At 47.1% G+C, this 17,371-nt stretch overlaps 1 long non-coding RNA gene across 3 annotated transcripts in view; it reads left to right on the top strand.

The window, feature by feature from the left end:
* The window catches only part of LOC149336272 (uncharacterized), a 48,983-nt gene extending 33,017 nt beyond the window's left edge, over positions 1-15,966 (top strand). The window contains exon 4 of one of the 3 annotated variants that reach the window (XR_016284244.1): positions 15,816-15,966. This is a non-coding gene — a long non-coding RNA (uncharacterized LOC149336272). Of the gene's footprint in view, positions 1-7,857; positions 7,960-8,760; positions 9,093-15,815 lie in introns of those variants that run through there. The other 2 variants (XR_016284245.1, XR_016284246.1) reach the window with 2 other exon arrangements.
* The last annotated feature ends 1,405 nt before the right edge of the window (positions 15,967-17,371 follow it).

Here is a 17,371-nt window from a genome sequence, read left to right as displayed (position 1 = left end):
CCGAATTCCCGCCAAAAGGCGCCAATGGCAAAGGCCCTTGGCGAGCCGGGGCGGAGCTGTGGCTAAATGACAGTGATTAGTCACCCAGCCGCCTCTCCACCGCCTGAGGCGGGAGCAAGGGAAAGAGGAGAAACAACGCGGGAGGCCGGCACAGCCGCGCAAAGGCGAAGGCAGAAAGCCAGGATTCCCACATCGTAAACGTGCTAATAAAACAGGGAGAGACGATCTCGCCTATGCTATTAACCGCATGTTTACAGGAGATATTCCGGGGCCCGGAATGTGAACAGATGGGGATAAGATTTAGCGGAGAATACCTTAGTAATCTGCGATTCGCTGATGATATTGCCTTGCTAAGTCGATCAGGGTATGAACTGCAAAGTATGATCAATGAGTTATACTCAACCGTCTAGGAAGAAAATATGGCTGTTTAGGGCAGACAGCTGATCATGATCATGAGAGGGAACTAACTAGAAGAATAAGAATGAGGTGAAGCGCATATGGCAGTTTACCAATACCCCTCAAGAGAGAAGTCTACAACCAATGTATCTTACCGGTACTCACCTATGGGGCAGAAGCGTGGAGGGTAACAAAGAGGGTTCAGTTTAAAGACAACGCAGCGAGCTATGCTAAGAAAAATAATAGGCGTGACGTTAACAAATAGGAAGCGGGCGAGGGAACAAACGCGGGTTAATGACATTCTAGTCGAAATCAAGAGGCAGAAATGGGCATGTAATGCGAAGGCAAGATAACCGCTGGCCCTGATGGGTAACGGAGTGGATTCTAAGAGAAGGCAAGCTCAGCAGGGGGTTGCAGAAAGTTAAGTGGGAGGATGAGATCAAGAAATGTGTAGTAATACGGTGGCCGCAGCTGGGAAAGGACCGGGTAAATTGGAGAGACATGGGAGCGGCCTTTGTCCTGCAGTGGGCGTAGTCAGGCTGGTGCTGATGACAAATCGGGCCTAAATCCGCCTCAAGGAACTTCAACCAACAGGCTCCTCCGCATGTGGGTCCGTAACACTCTACAAGAACTGTCTGAAGCCCGTTGTAGTGCTGGCTATCCTCCACAAACACAGGCAGATACATCCCAAGCCCCCCCCCCTCTGGACAACACCCTCCGCAAATCACGGAAAACCTAATCGTCCACCCAACCAACAACCGGGAAAGAGCTGATTTCACTTCATTTGTTGCTTGAAAGTAAAGTTGTTACTAACACCATGCTACAAATGCTTTTCCCGCCTGAAGAATAAGTAATGGAAACCGAGTGCTCGTTCTGTCAAAGGTAACGTTTACATTTCGAAAATGCTATAGCAACTGGCCCGAATAATCGGGTGAGTGTAAGTGTCAGCTCCGAACTGAATTCTCGAAAACTGCACAAGTGTGCTTTCGGTGAAGAGTGAGTGTTATGAAAAGTACGAGAGACTGATGTTATATTCCGAGGGTTGCCTTGCGTGAGCAATTCGAAGTCGAAGGCAGGATGAACGTTATAATTGTAATAAAAAAAGAAAAAGAAATGAGCACAGTTTTTGCATTGACTGCTGCGCAGTCATACAGGCCGGAATGTATTGCGAAACCTCCCCCGGTCTGGTTCCGGTCCTAGGCCCGAGCTAAATGATGCAAGTGCTCTCAGCAGGTGTGTGGACGACCGTACGCAGAAAATGTTTCAGAAGGCTAGGCCATTAGGGTGTGTCCCCGAAGACAGTACAGGATTTCTTAAAAATAAAAGTAATGAGTTAGAACACTTTTTTTCGGCTTAGAATTGTCAGCTGAGTATTACATCAGAATACAGCTAACACATTCTAAATAGCAGGCTGATTAACAAATACTCATTAGCTGTCTTTTTAACTATTACTAGTAGGCTGCTTAGTTATTTATTTATTTATTTCAGATACTGTCAATCCCATTGGGATTTTTACAGGATGGGCACATAGTAAAAGCGAATACAAATGGAATGGTATACATTAAAAACACTGTTGTTTGCAAGTAATTACATGAGTATGGGAAAAAAACACAGATAATAGAAAATAAAACACATAACTTATATTTCACAGAAAAGGGTGCAATTTTATACATTGTAAGTAGTATGTTCATACAGGTGCTGTTATATGCAGTGATACGAGTGGTCTGTTGAACTTGTGTAATTATGATTTATTTATCTATTTAATTATCGCGCAACTGTTCTTCTACCAGAGTTACAAATTTCTGCAAAGATGTATTAGTAGTGATAGAGGGGTTCAAACTATTCCATTCTTTTATGGCAAGCGGAAAAAATGAATATCTAAAACAGTCGGTTCGGAATGCGTACTCTCTAAGGGTTAATGGGTGCTTATGCCGGGATGGTCTCGATTCATCTACAGATATATATAACGAAGTATCTATGTTTAACGAGTTATGAACTAATTGGAACAATAATTTTAGTCGTGCTAGTCTGGCGCGTTTCTGTAAAGTAAGAATACATGCTTGATTTAGTAGTTGGGATGGTGAATCATTGGTCCTGTATTTGTTAAAGATAAATCTAATTGCCTTTCTCTGCACTCCTTCTAGTTTGTTAATGAGCTGTTGTGTGTAGGGAAACCAAATCGTGTTACCATATTCGAGAACTGATCGTATAAATGTGTGATATGCTAACAGTTTGGTCTCCGGTGGCGCTTCTCGAAGCCGTCTTCTAAGGAAGAACAATCGTTTTAAAGCAGATGATACTATACTGTTAATATGTGATTCCCATCTTAGATCATGTGAAATGATTAATCCAAGGTATTTGTGTTCGTGAACTCGGGTGAGCGGTATGTTATTGATGCTGTACACATATTCGGACCTTTGTTTTTTACGGGTTACACATAGGAAGGCTGTTTTTTTAATGTTCAATTCCATTTGCCATTTGTGACACCATATTACCACTTCATGAAGGGCGCTGTTTAAATCATCGTGGTCATTTACAGAGTTAATTTCGTTGTAAAGGACGCAGTCATCGGCAAAAAGTTTAATTTTAACTTTTATGTTAGAGGGCAGATCATTAATGAAGATAAGAAATAAAAGTGGAGCAAGGACGCACCCTTGGGGTACTCCCGACGTAACGAGCGCAGTAGAAGAAATTTCATTGTTAACTACAACATACTGAGATCGGTTAGTTAAGTAGTCCTCGATCCAATTGATAATAGGGCCGTTACCTAAAGTTGATCTAAGTTTGCTAATTAGTTTTTTATGGCTTACTCTGTCAAACGCCTTAGAGAAATCAAGTGCAATCAAGTCAACTTGCTTTTGGTTATCAATGCTCTGGAACAAATCATGTGTTAGCTCGAGTAATTGGGTGATAGTCGAAATTCCCTTCGAAATCCATGTTGAACAGGCGATAAAATGTATTCTTGCTCAACATAACTGGTGATATGCTTTAGTATAATGTGTTCCAATAATTTTCCTACCGTGCACGTTAGTGATATTGGTCTGTAATTTGAAACGTCATCTTTGCCTCGTGTTTTGTGTATAGGGTGTATAGTTTTGTGTATAGTTATTGAGACCCCTGTAGCCTATCGTAATTTCTACATCAGTTTTTATAATTTCGAAAATACGCTTACCCTCGACGGTGTGGGCCAACAAATCTTGGCTATTTCGACGAGTTACGTGGCTACATCGAGGCAAAATGCACGCTCTTTCAAGAAGCTTGGAGGCACAGCAAACTCCCTAGTGCATGTAAGACGTCGAAACAGACAACGTTTGTTGTGCCACAGCGCTGAGGGTAGCCGTTATTATTGTAAAAACTTTGGATGCTACTGTGGGCTGCAGGCCTCTTAAAGGTGCAGTGAAGCGAAATCTGAACTCGTCTTTTTGCCGCGGGAACTCAATCTACACGTTTCTCGCATTCTTAGAAACTGCGATTTATTGCCCTGTGTGGTCGATTTCCCTAATTAAATCAAATTAACGTCCGGCTACCACCTTTTTTTTTTTGTTTTGAATTCTCCCCGTACGGTGGGCGGAGTCGACCAACGCGCCACCCAGTGCCGTGGCGGCTTGCCGCTGTGCCATCGGCGGAGTAATACGTATGCTTCGTCTCACAAGATGTTTGCAGCACTACGGAAGGCAAAGCACTCTCGTCCAATCAGGGCTGCAGGAACACAAAAAATAGTCCCTCGAATATTTGAGCAGTGTAGGACTATTAATCAAACAATGAGCACAGCAATTGAAAGCATAATGTGGACTAAGCCGCCGCGGTGGCTCAGTGGCTATGGTGCTCGGCTGCTGGCCCGAAAGACGTGGGTTCGATGCCGGCCGCGGCGGCTGAATTTCTTTGGAGGAGAAATTCGAGGCCCGTGTACTGTGCTATGTCAGTGCACGTTAAAGAACCCCAGGTGGTCGAAATTTCCGGAGCCCTCCACTACGGCGTCTCTCATAGCCTTAGTCGCTTTGGGACGTTAAACCCCATAAACCAAACCAAACCATAATGTGGAATGGTAGATTTAGGTGGTATAGAGTGCTTCAATCACTGGTGAAATTAACAAAGCCCGTACGAACACAGCTCTGCGGAGGCTTGCTGCGAGGTAGTGATGCATCGCCATTTTCCAACATGGCGCCGGCCGAGTCGGTTGTGTCGTCAGTGTGCCCTACACCGACAGTGCGCTGTTTTTCTAAGCAGACCATCGCAGTTGGCTTCTTGAAGTGCTTCGTGTCGAGAACGGGGGCAGTTCAAGTACGAATGCGCTCACCAAGAGGAGGGTAAAACTCACTCAGGTGAGCGAGCGAACGCTTTACCAGTGGACAACGCAGACGTTGAAGACGGGCCGAATGTTGTCCCTGAAGAAGCCGGCTGCGTTACAGCGATGGACAACGCGCCATATCATTCTGTGAAGCAGGATAAAGTGCGGCGGATGAGTAGCCTCAAAAAAAGACATAGACCTGGAAAACGGGTCGCGTGGAGTAGCGACATGGTGAAGGCCGAGCTCATGAAGCTTGGCAACAACGTGAACACAGGTGGGGACCGATACCGTGTGGACTGCAGCGCCGAAGCTGCTGGCCGTCTCGATGTGCGCCTGCCACCCTACCACTGCCAATCGAACCCGATAGAGTTTGTTTGGAGCGATGTCAAGGGCTTCGTCGCCAGTCAAAACAAGACGCTTATGCTCTAAGACGTGGAGCCTCTGGTTTGGCAAGGCATCATGCGAGTGACTACTGAGAAATGGAAGAATTACGTGCAGCATGCTATTAGTGAGGAAGATGGGATGAGGAAACTGGACCATGTCATTGACGATGCTGTTGACCAAGGACCATCTGTTGTTGTCAACCTGGACGACGACACAAACCAGCAGAGTTGAGTGGAGTTGTGATGAGCCCCATTAATGTGCTAACGTACGCGCGAAAGTCGGAGTACCCTCGCAGCGTCTCTCATGAGATATTGCAGACACCGTAGCAGACGGCTCCGGATTAATTTTGACCGCTTGTGCGTTGACTTTAACGCAGCGCATGGGGTTTTGGATTTCGCCAACATCGACATTCGGCTGCCCCGGCCTGCATCTGACCCTTGCATTTGCTTAATAGTGTAGTGGCCATGCTGGAATAAATAAATTCATTTAAACATAGCAGGAACATTGAAAATAACTGTGACGTGACAACAGAGGAAATGATACAAACAGGTGGCGACAGAAAAAAAAAAAGAAAAAGTGGGGCCAGTGCGTCTGGAACGGGCGTCTGCCTGTACAAAAATAAACAGACATCAAGCGTCCCCTGCTAGATGTAGAAATCAGCTAATTAGCAGTACGCCTTCTTTTATATGGAACGAGCCACCTGATGTCCAGCCAGGTGGATCGAGCAACAGGCGCGTAGGAACACACTAATGTAGTGCGCGCCATCCTGATTGGGCGAGAGAGCTCTACCTTTCGTAGTGCTGCAAACATGTAGCGAGACGGAGTATAGTAGCAAATAGTCCGCGCGTATTTTGCGACTATATTATCTGCGAATGAAACTATTCGCGGAAACCAAAAAGACAAAATAAAGCGAAAGCAAAGCTTCCACGGGACTGGCTGAAGGCACTCCACGCATTGGTCGACTACGCCCACCGAACGGGGGAGAAGTCAAAAAATAATGGCGGGAGCCGGACGTTAATTCGAGTGAATTAGAGAAATCGACCACACAAGGCAATAAGTCGCAGCTTCTAACAATGCTCGGAACGTGTTCAGATTTTTCTTCACTGCACCTTTAATAAGCAAGGTTCGTAACAGTTTAGAAGATAGCTATTGAATATTGATTTATCGTCTTGCTAGATAGCACGTAGTAGCTGCATTCTGATGTACTACACCGCCGACAGTGCGAAAAAAGTGCTTTTTGAACACAGAAAGCCTATTTTAGAAGAAAAAAAGATGTGTAAAGTCTGAAGTTGAACACTCACTATATACATCCTTCGCGGTCGCGTTTTGCTAGTTTCCCGGCAGCTGCGCACCACTGCCTGCAGGCTTCTCTAGAGCGAAGGAGTTGCTATGGAGGTTAAAACATGCAGAAAGTGCAAAATCGAAGCGGCGGAATGTCGGCGCGAGAAAAACAGGTGTCCACGGGCCAAACCAAAGATACGGTGTACGCGAGACGACTGCGCTGCATGAGTAAATTCAGCGGGGAACTACTGATTGCGACCGCAGGACGTTGATTGGCACGGTGCTGGAGGTGCCGTGGAGGACAGCTGCGAGCGTACATCGGCCGGACATCCGGAAACGCGACGTACGCGTCTGGTCTTTTGTTCCTGGATAATTGTTTTAGCATCCTCTCATATCCTGATGTCCCGTAAAAAAAAAAAAAAGGTCTGCCTAGTGTCTTTCTGATGTGTGCTCGCTGCGGTCTATTATGGTATTTGCAGCGGCATGCCTATTAGTATAACGATATAAAATGATCATCATAAAAGGAAATTGTTTACAGTGGCTGCGGTCCTCATCGACTCTCTCTGCACTTTCCCCATGTTTGTGACATGAAATATTGCTGTAGCACCGCGTGAACTGCACAATGTAGAACTACGTAGCGCATTCAAGACGGAGGCCAGTAATTAGAGAAGACTCGCTAAGTGTTAACGGTTCCACTTACCGGATGCTCGCAGACTTTTGTGACAAGTGGCCATCAATTCGGCAGTTGCAACGGACTGTGATAATTGGAAGTGGTGAGCCGTTCGCACAAGGAGAGTAAATTCCAATGATTGTCTGCAGCCTGCACCTTACGTTGCTCAGTTGTAGCAAGGCGATATGGACCAGCTGGCAAAGCAATAACTAGAGCTAGTGAATTTTACGTTCTGCAGTGCGCGCGCTAATACAGCGACAATACAGGGCACGAAGATGTTGACAGTGCAGAGAGAGACAATGAGGAGTGCAGCCGCTGTATTGTGCGTACTTTCATGAATGTGCTAGATATTATGATACGAAAGGGCACGCTGCTGCAGGTGTCTGAAAGACCGCAGCAAGCACACACTGGGCAGAAATACGAATCACACTGCGTACGCCCTTTTTATCTTTTTTTTTTATGGAACATCAGGATATGAGTGCATTAAAAAAAAACCGTACGTAGCGTTTTCGGATGCATTTCAGTATCAACATGCTGCTGCAGGTACCGTAGAAGTCCGCAATAGCAACCAAACACCGGCCAGACATACGAAAGGCATCACGTACCCTTCTTTTTTTTGTTTGCTGGACGTTTTGCTTTTCATGAACGTTCATGGAACAAAACGTCCAGTAAAAAAAAAAAAAAAGAACGTGTTTACGTGGTGTCTCTCGGACGTCTCGTCAGTGTGTGGTTGCTGCGGACTTCTGCGGTGCCTGCAGCAGCGTGCGCGCTCCTCCCTCGAATTCGGAACGGTGGGAAAGAAAAAAAGAAACATCCTCCCCCGGGGAAACCTCCGCAGGAGCAACGGGCATCCGCCCTCTGGATACCCGGGGGACAGCGAGAAGAAGAGCTGTGCGAAAAAGCACAGATCCTCCCCTTGTCCTCCACACACGGCGGCCGAGCTGTGACGCTGGTGGGACGACCAGCCGCAGTTTTTTCGACAGCGATCCGCTGTGCCTGCGCTGGGAATCGAACCAAGGTCGGTGGGGATATTCGCCCAAGCATTGCCAACTGGCGCGCTAACCACTCGGCTACCGTGCGGCTCTGGTTCTTGTAGGCGTCCGCGAGTGCTGATAGAAGGGAAGCGAAGAAGACCGAAAGCGAGCATGCGCGGGGGATGCGGTTATCTCGCCATCGAGCGTGGAGCGGCCGCACTAGGGCGGAAGTGCGATAGCGCGTGGGGCACCAGCCCCGGCATGGTGGTTCGTCCGTGCAGATAAAAGAAAGGTCGGAATGCCGAAGCCGCAACTTGAGACACGATCGGTGCGATTGTTCGGCGGTGAAAAAGGTAGCCGCGCGGCGAGGCAAGATGGCCGGGAACCTTTTGAACGGGTAAGGCTTTGTTGTAGGTGTAGAAGCGCAAGCCAAAAACTTGTGGGATGCTTTAGCGTACGTATACAGTAGCACGCAAAAGCGTTGGAGGGTTGTCACATTTGGGATTCCTGGTGCCCCGTATCGGCGAGATTGACAGGTCGGGAAGGGACCTGTCGGTAATGGCGCGCGCAAAGGAGCGTTGTTTCTGTGAGCGAAACGTATGTAACCTCCTGGTAATTAATGATTCGTGAATGGCACACATTCTCTGGCATGTGCGTGGCCTACCGCACAGAGATGCTGCCGTACTAATAATGGCAGTGTCACGTGCATTGAATGAGGAATGCGTCATCGGAGTTGTAACGACCTTATGTAATCTCCACCCTCGCAGGCAGTGGCACGGATGGGAGGAGCTGAGATTTCAGTCCCAGGCCGAGGACAAGGAGGTGCGTGGACATTGGTCGTGGTGGGGCCACTACCCAGCGTGGAGTGCTCTTTCACACCTGCACGAAGGGGCAGCAGGATATAAGTTACTGCAAGAAATACAAGGTTGCAACGGCAGTGCCATCGCGAGAGACCACTTCAAATTCGCAGGAGTTCGTAGGATTTCAGGTGCTAGACAGAGTGTGATGCGTTTCATTTATTCATTATACACTGTTCACTTTCCATTTCAGACACTAGACTGTGTAACTGGTCTCTTTCGTTCAGTATACACTGTTCATTTTCCATTTCAGACACTAGACTGTGTAACTGGTCTCTTTCGTTCAGTATACACTGTTCATTTTCCATTTCAGACACTAGACTGTGTAACTGGTCTCTTTCGTTCAGTATACACTGTTCATTTTCCATTTCAGACACTAGACTGTGTAACTGGTCTCTTTCGTTCAGTATACACTGTTCATTTTCCATTTCAGACACTAGACTGTGTAACTGGTCTCTTTCGTTCAGTATGCACTGTTCATTTTCCATTTCAGACACTAGACTGTGTAACTGGTCTCTTTCGTTCAGTATGCACTGTTCATTTTCCATTTCAGACACTAGACTGTGTAACTGGTCTCTTTCGTTCAGTATGCACTGTTCATTTTCCATTTCAGACACTAGACTGTGTAACTGGTCTCTTTCGTTCAGTATGCACTGTTCATTTTCCATTTCTGACACTAGGCTGTGTAACTGGTCTCTTTCGTTCAGTATGCACTGTTCATTTTCCATTTCAGACACTAGACTGTGTAACTGGTCTCTTTCGTTCAGTATGCACTGTTCATTGTCCATTTCAGACACTAGACTGTGTAACTGGTCTCTTTCGTTCAGTATGCACTGTTCATTGTCCATTTCAGACACTAGACTGTGTAACTGGTCTCTTTCGTTCAGTATGCACTGTTCATTGTCCATTTCAGACACTAGACTGTGTAACTGGTCTCTTTCGTTCAGTATGCACTGTTCATTTTCCATTTCAGACACTAGACTGTGTAACTGGTCTCTTTCGTTCAGTATGCACTGTTCATTTTCCATTTCAGACACTAGACTGTGTAACTGGTCTCTTTCGTTCAGTATGCACTGTTCATTGTCCATTTCAGACACTAGGCTGTGTAACTGGTCTCTTTCGTTCAGTATCCACTGTTCATTTTCCATTTCAGACACTAGACTGTGTAACTGGTCTCTTTCGTTCAGTATGCACTGTTCATTGTCCATTTCAGACACTAGACTGTGTAACTGGTCTCTTTCGTTCAGTATGCACTGTTCATTGTCCATTTCAGACAGTAGGCTGTGTACCTGGTCTCTTTCGTTCAGTATGCACTCTTCATTGTCCATTTCAGACACTAGGCTGTGTACCTGGTCTCTTTCATTCAGTATGCACTCTTCATTTTCCATTTCAGACACTAGACTGTGTACCTGGTCTCTTTCGTTCAGCATACACTCTTCATTTTCCATTTCAGACACTAGACTGTGTACCTGGTCTCTTTCGTTCAGCATACACTCTTCATTTTCCATTTCAGGCACTAGACTGTGTACCTGGTCTCTTTCGTTCAGCATACACTCTTCATTTTCCATTTCAGGCACTAGACTGTGTACCTGGTCTCTTTCGTTCAGCATACACTCTTCATTTTCCATTTCAGGCACTAGACTGTGTACCTGGTCTCTTTCGTTCAGCATACACTCTTCATTTTCCATTTCAGGCACTAGACTGTGTACCTGGTCTCTTTCGTTCAGCATACACTCTTCATTTTCCATTTCAGGCACTAGACTGTGTACCTGGTCTCTTTCGTTCAGCATACACTCTTCATTTTCCATTTCAGGCACTAGACTGTGTACCTGGTCTCTTTCGTTCAGCATACACTCTTCATTTTCCATTTCAGGCACTAGACTGTGTACCTGGTCTCTTTCGTTCAGTATGCACTCTTCATTTTCCATTTCAGGCACTAGACTGTGTACCTGGTCTCTTTCGTTCAGTATGCACTGTTCATTTTCCATTTCAGGTACTAGACAGTGTAACTGGTCTCTTTCGTTCAGTATACACTGTTCATTTTCCATTTCAGACACTAGACTGTGTACCTGGTCTCTTTCGTTCAGTATACACTGTTCATTTTCCATTTCAGACACTAGACGATGTGATGTGTCCCATATATTCAGTACACACTGTTCACTTTCCATTTCAGACACTGGACAGTGTAACTGGTCTCTTTCGACCAATTTACCCTTTTCCTGTTTTGTTGCCTCTTTGGGTTAGTGCAACACGATTACGTGTGAGCGTTCATTTCTCGCGATATTTTTTCCGCTTCGGTCCGGCTGCAAGGGCCAGAAATCTGTATTATATTTAATAAACAGTACACAGTGCTTCAACGCTTTGGCTGAATGTGTACAGCGATGTACTCCGTGCCATGTTGGTCCCATCAACGCTTACATGGCACCAATCGAGTTTCAGGTTGCGGCTTTCGCATTCCCAACTCTCTTTCATCTGCACGGACGAAATACCATGACGGGGCTGGTGCCCCACGCGGTATCGCACTTCCACACTAGTGCGGCCGCTCCACGTTCGACGCGTAGCACGTTTCTGCTGGCACGCCCGATCTCGAGATAACCGCATCCCCCGCGCATGCTCAGTTTCGGCCTGCTTCGCTTCCCTTCTATCAACACTCGCCGACGCCGTCCAAAGCCAGAGCCGCACGGTAGCCGAGTGGTTAGCGCGCCAGTTGGCAATGCTTGGGCGAATATCCCCACCGACCTTGGTTCGATTCCCAGCGCCGGCACAGCAGATCGCTGTAGAAAAAAAAACGGTGCCTGGTGGTCCCACCAGCGTCACAGCTCGGCCGCCGTGTGTGGAGGACAAGGGGAGGATCTGTGCTTTTTCGCACAGCTCTTCTTCTCGCTGTCCCCCGGGTATCCAGAGGGCGGATGCCCGTTGCTCCAGCGGAGGTGTTCCCGTGGGAGGACGGTTCTTTTTTTTTTTCCCTCTCATCATTCCGCATTCGCAGGAGGAGTGCGCACGCTGCTGCAGGCACCGCAGAAGTCCACAGCAACCACACACTGATGAGACGTCCGAGAGACACCACGTACACACGCTCTTTTTTTTTTACGGGACGTTTCGTTCCATGAACGTTCATGATAAACAAAACGTCCAATAAAAAAAAAAAGTGTTCGTGGTGCCTTTCGGATTTCTTGTCAGTGTTTGGTTGCTATTGCGGACTTCTACGGTACCTGCAGCAGCACGCTGGTTGATACTGAAAGCTAACACTCCGATGCCGAATAAAATATTGCAGAGGACACTTGAGCTCCACCTTGAAGGTGGCGCGATAGCATACCGGGTGTTTTTTTTGAGAGGTTCAAAATTTTTAAAGAAAGGTAAATTCCTTTAGATTTATTTTAACCCTGGGGCTATACCGAGGGCTACGGCGGACAGCAGGTAAGAGGCAAGCTACTTTAATTAGTTCGCTGATTAGCTGAATACGCTAATTAACTTTTATTTTAGGGGATATGTTGTATTAGCAGAATTGTAGATCGTCTTCCAAACAGTCCAGCCAAGAAAGAAGATTTTCATGCAAAAATTTTTTGCGCGCGTAACGAAGCGAAAAAAAGTCACCCTGGTAGGCAACTTCACACTGTAACACAGCGTCTGTGAGCGCCTGTGACGTAGCTCGCTCCGCCCTGCACTTTGTGTCAATGGCCGCATTTGTTTTTCCAGTCCCGGACTACTTGCTGGCAGGTCTCGGCTTCCGCTCGGACAGGAAAAGCGTCATGGTCACATGACCTACTTGCCATAGGCTGCTTTCGAACACGGCGCCAGAGTCGGGCTCCCCCTCGGTTACCGTACAAGGACGCTGTCATCTGCTAGCAGACGATGCAAGCCACGGCCACTGCAACGCCGAAGCAACGCCGTGCGCTCGATCATGATACTGAGTCGATTTAAAGACTGTACTGTCAGCTTAGCGTAGGTGCATTACAGAACTCAGCTTCGGAGGTATGCTCGCCGCTACTGCTTGCGGCGAAGTTCGCACAAAGTAGCCCAACTCGTTGCAGAAAGGCGGATAGACGAAAGCCTCCGCAAAAATGTTGACAACAAGCTCTATAGCTGCTCCAGTATACGAGTGGTTCACCTGCGATGCTTTCAGGTAAGCGTACAGACAGCATGTGGCAAAACAAGCGAACAAGAACCTCTTGACGACACGAGCAAACAATACGCGCTCGCAGCTCCGAACGCGCGTCCGTGTGCGGTGGATTTCAAGAAAATAAACGAAGATGCAAGAACAAAAAGTCTTGCGATGGCTCAGAGAGGAGCTACGGAGCTCATGTGAAGGTTTAACGCATGATATCGACCTCCAGGGACACGAAAAGCACTCAAAATGCACACGGAGTCTAACTTAATATGGCTGCCAGCGCGGCGCGCAGCTATCGTCTGCTGCCTTCTCAGCAGCCCGCGGACTGCCATAGGCTAAAAACGAACGCGTTGCTATGGCGATGCAAGCAGGTGGGCGGAGCTTTCGGGCTGCCCGAGAAAAACAAATACCGGACTCGAGTCCGCAAGTAGTCCCGGACAGTCCGGGACTGAAAAACAAATGCGCCCAATGCGTTTTTGTTCCAGCGCGGCATTCCGAGAGGCCGCGGAGCGAAGCGAGATAAGCAGCGATAGCGCAGGGCGCAGTGAACTACGTCAGAGGCGCTCCCGCCGCTGCGTTACGGTGTGAAGATGCCTACCAGGCTGAATTTTTCGCGCCTCTTAACGTGCGTGTAAAATTTTTAATTGAAATTGTTTTTTCTCGGTTCGACTGTTCAGAGGACGATCTCCAATTCTGCGAATACAACATAGCCCCTAAAACAAAAATTAGAAATGTTAATTAACATATTTAGTTAATCAGCGAACTAATTAAAGCAGTTTTCCTCTTGCCTGGCGCCCGCCGTAGCCTCCAGTATAGCCCCAGTGCTAAAATAAATCTAAAGCAATTTACCTTTTTTTTTAAATTTTGGGCCTTCTAAAAAAAACACCCGGTATAGTTGGTTAGGCTTTCCATTCTGGGCAGTTTGGCACCTTTCAACAGATTTTGCATTTTTTTTAAATTATTTCAACTGCTTAATCGATCAATACTGATAGTAATAATAGTGAGTTTATGCTGCACGACGCGCTGAATCCTATGACACCATCCGGAACATTCCGCGGCAAACGGCTGGCATGACACTATTTCTTTTTTTTTTATGCAACCCCCAATTATTGCCGGCACGAGGTGCTGTCGGGTAGAAGCCCTCCTCTAGCTTAGAGCATATTCTTAAAAACTGTGCAGAGTCTTAGGTGAAATACCCTTATTCACAATCTGCAAGAATGGCGGCCACGCCTCCGAAGACAAGATTGAGCGATGATGATGATGAGAGGGAAACGTACCAAACGGTTTGCGGTTGCAACTAACCCCGCTCTTAATGCCGACGAGAAGCCTGAGTGGAGAGGTATTCTACGCAACCGTTCAGTATGCATTGCAGACCTACTTATACGGCACAGTCAACGAAAAACAATCGAATTGGAGCATACCCGTCGCTAACCGGATCTCACGGCGACAGAAATAATTAAGGAAAAGAAATTCGAAGAACGAAAGTACTTAGGAAACCCAGGCAGGCTGGTGTCACAACAGTGCCCCGTTCCCTGCCTCCTACTAGAAACACGTCAGCCCTGAGAAGAACTGCGCGACTATTAATAGCGAGTCTTCCATTAGATCTGATAACATGGTGAACGTATCCAGCCTGGCACTCAAATCATCGGAATGAGTTCCTCTCTACGTGTCTAACCTTCTACCCCATGACGGGAGAAATTTAGTCAGTTCCAATTATACCAGGATCCAGATAAGTTCGCATGGAACTTACGCCTGCGTGAGTGTTTCCAAAACCGCGAAACAGACAGTGAAATGAACGTACCAGGGACACCCGGCAAATCATGGATTCCAGCCAAACACAGAGGTAAACATTTACATATGCATACATCACTGGTATTCAATAGCATTTCCTATCATCATATTCAAAATCTAAACCAAAAGCAGCCCACAACAACCCCTTAAGTCATCAAGCCTGTGGACCAAGGCGACGCTATCGTTGTTAAGGACAAGACCGATTACTTAAAGGAAGGTTTCTGACAATTCCAAAATAAACACTTTTACACTGAACTCACTGGCGACCCCATAGGAGACTTCGAAGTCGAAGTTAACAATCAGATAACATCTCTCCTTCAAAAACAAAAGATGTCCCAGGATATGTTTAAAGCAATGACACCGGCCAGACCAGTCCCCGCACGGTTCTACCTCCTCTCGAAAATTCACAAACCAAACCGTCCCGACCGTCCCATTGTCTCAAGTAACAGCGAAAGAAGCTCCGAGGAATATGCACTCGTCCCACTATGACCAGCGCCGCAGAACACGTGCGATGGCACTCCATCGAGCGTACGGCTCCGAGCCAGACGCCGTATGGGTGGACGCTGCCTGCACGGATGATGAAGCGACAGCGGGTGTAGTGGCCTCCTCACACTACCTCTCCCTCCAGACACTTCCCCAGAGGCTGCAGAGGAAGCAGCCACTGCGCTTGATATCACCCGCACGGAAGCCCGGTACATTTTAAGTGACTCTAAAACTGCGATTCTAAATTTTGCTCGATACCGAGTCTAAGTCCCTGCTTTTCGCATACTGGACTCGCCCGATGCACCCCCACCCTGCCAAATGGAGCTGATATGGGTGCCTGCGTACTCCGGGAATCCCGGATACGAGGCCGCCAACCATTTAGCCCGAGGTTCTTTAGACCGGGCTCAGGTGGTCTCGGATCGGGGATTCACGGAGAAGCGCATACACTCGTTCAGCGTGCTGACGTAGGCCTACAGGGCCTCACGCCAGTTCTGCCCCCTCCCCACCCCTCCCTAGATAACAAACAAGCAACACTCTGGTACAGACTACACACTCTCTCCCTTCACTCCTTCCCTATGCTCAGAACCCTTCGCCTCTGCCCGGCGGACCCTCCCCCGTGGGACCTAGAGAACCTCAAGACATGGGAGGACTGGGAGACCCGGCTGGGCTGCCAGTGTTATCGACCTTAGGATCATAACACTTGAGTGCAGTGGTGTCGTGCGGGGACCCTGGGGCGTGCCCCGAATTTCTCTTACAATAAAGTTTTTTTCTTTTTTCATTTATCCCCCCCCCCCCTTGTCCGTGTTCGTTCTTCGTTCGTCCTGTCCACCCTTGCGCCTTGTACCAATTGGGATATTCGTAAACCGCCATTCATAATCTGAGAAAACCTGTCATAAGCGCTCCACCCCATTCTTATTCTTCTAGTTATTATCCACTCATGACCCGTTCTACACTGACTGTCTAGCTCAATGATCATGCTTTTCACTTCATCTCCTGGGTGACTTAGGAAGGCAGTGACATCTGTGGATGGGATACTACTTGCATACACTCCACTCAAGGTTACCGCTTCTCAGTCGCAAGCTCCCAAATGCAAAATGCAGTTAGTGTGAACGTCTCTAAAACAGCTTATCTCTTTCCACAATCATTTGAAAAAAGTTTAACTCTTCCACTACTGTTGCACTCGCTCGCTGGTTCCGTATGGCTCATCTTTTAAATGTTCGGATGCCTTACTTGACACTGAGTTCGCCTGGAATGACCGCCTGATTTATGTATGCTAATGACTTACGATTCTCGAATTTTAACTTCCTGCTCACAGAACCGTATTCTGAGCCATTTTTGGTCTCATACATCCTCATCATCAACCTGACTACGCCTACTGCAAGGCAAAGGCCTCTGCCATGTCCCTCAAATTAACCCTGTCTTATCCGCAACTGTTCCCAAATCAGGCATCGGAATACCTCGTGCAAACAGGCGGTGAATAGCATTTGCGGAATCGTGTCTCCCTGCCTCACACACTTCCTTATTGGAATTTTATTGCTGACCTTATAGAGGAATGCGGTAGCTGTGCAGTTGTTATAGATATCTTCCAATATTTTCACATAACACTCTTCTACACCCTTAATCCACAATTGCTGCACGACAGCTGAGATTTCCACTCAGTCAAACGCTTTCTCGTAATCAATTAACGCGATGTACCAGATGTCCCAGCTAAATGTAACCAAGCTTTTAAAAAACACACGGTGGCCTAGCCGTCTGAAACCAAATGAGGGTTGTTTATAGTCGCGTGACCTAGTCTGCAGTATTTTTTCGTTATTCAAGGTTGACGAATTAGTTAAGCTTAATTAACTAACTTTTTAATTATTGACTTGAGGAACACGGTGTCAATGGAGAAGTTCTAGATCGCTTTGAGAAACAGCTTACTGAGACATTTGCAGCAAAGTAATATTTACGTAAAGCAGTTTTTTTACCAGCCTTTAACCATAACCCGCACAATAAGGAAAAGCTTCCACATGACAACTGTGCCACTTCAACGTCCCAAGACGCGCCTTAAAGAATAAAATCCATTTTTTCTGAAGTCCTCTCCTCGATGAGACTTTGGGTGCACATTGGGGCAGAGAAGTGAGCGAGCAGCTGGTCACG

Source organism: Amblyomma mixtum, chromosome 7, assembly GCF_055824585.1.
Source record: "Amblyomma mixtum isolate Tamu chromosome 7, ASM5582458v1, whole genome shotgun sequence".
Classification (NCBI taxonomy): Eukaryota; Metazoa; Arthropoda; class Arachnida; order Ixodida; family Ixodidae; genus Amblyomma; species Amblyomma mixtum.
The sequence above is the reverse complement of the archived record's forward strand: the minus strand, read 5'-3'. Positions and strand labels throughout refer to the sequence as shown.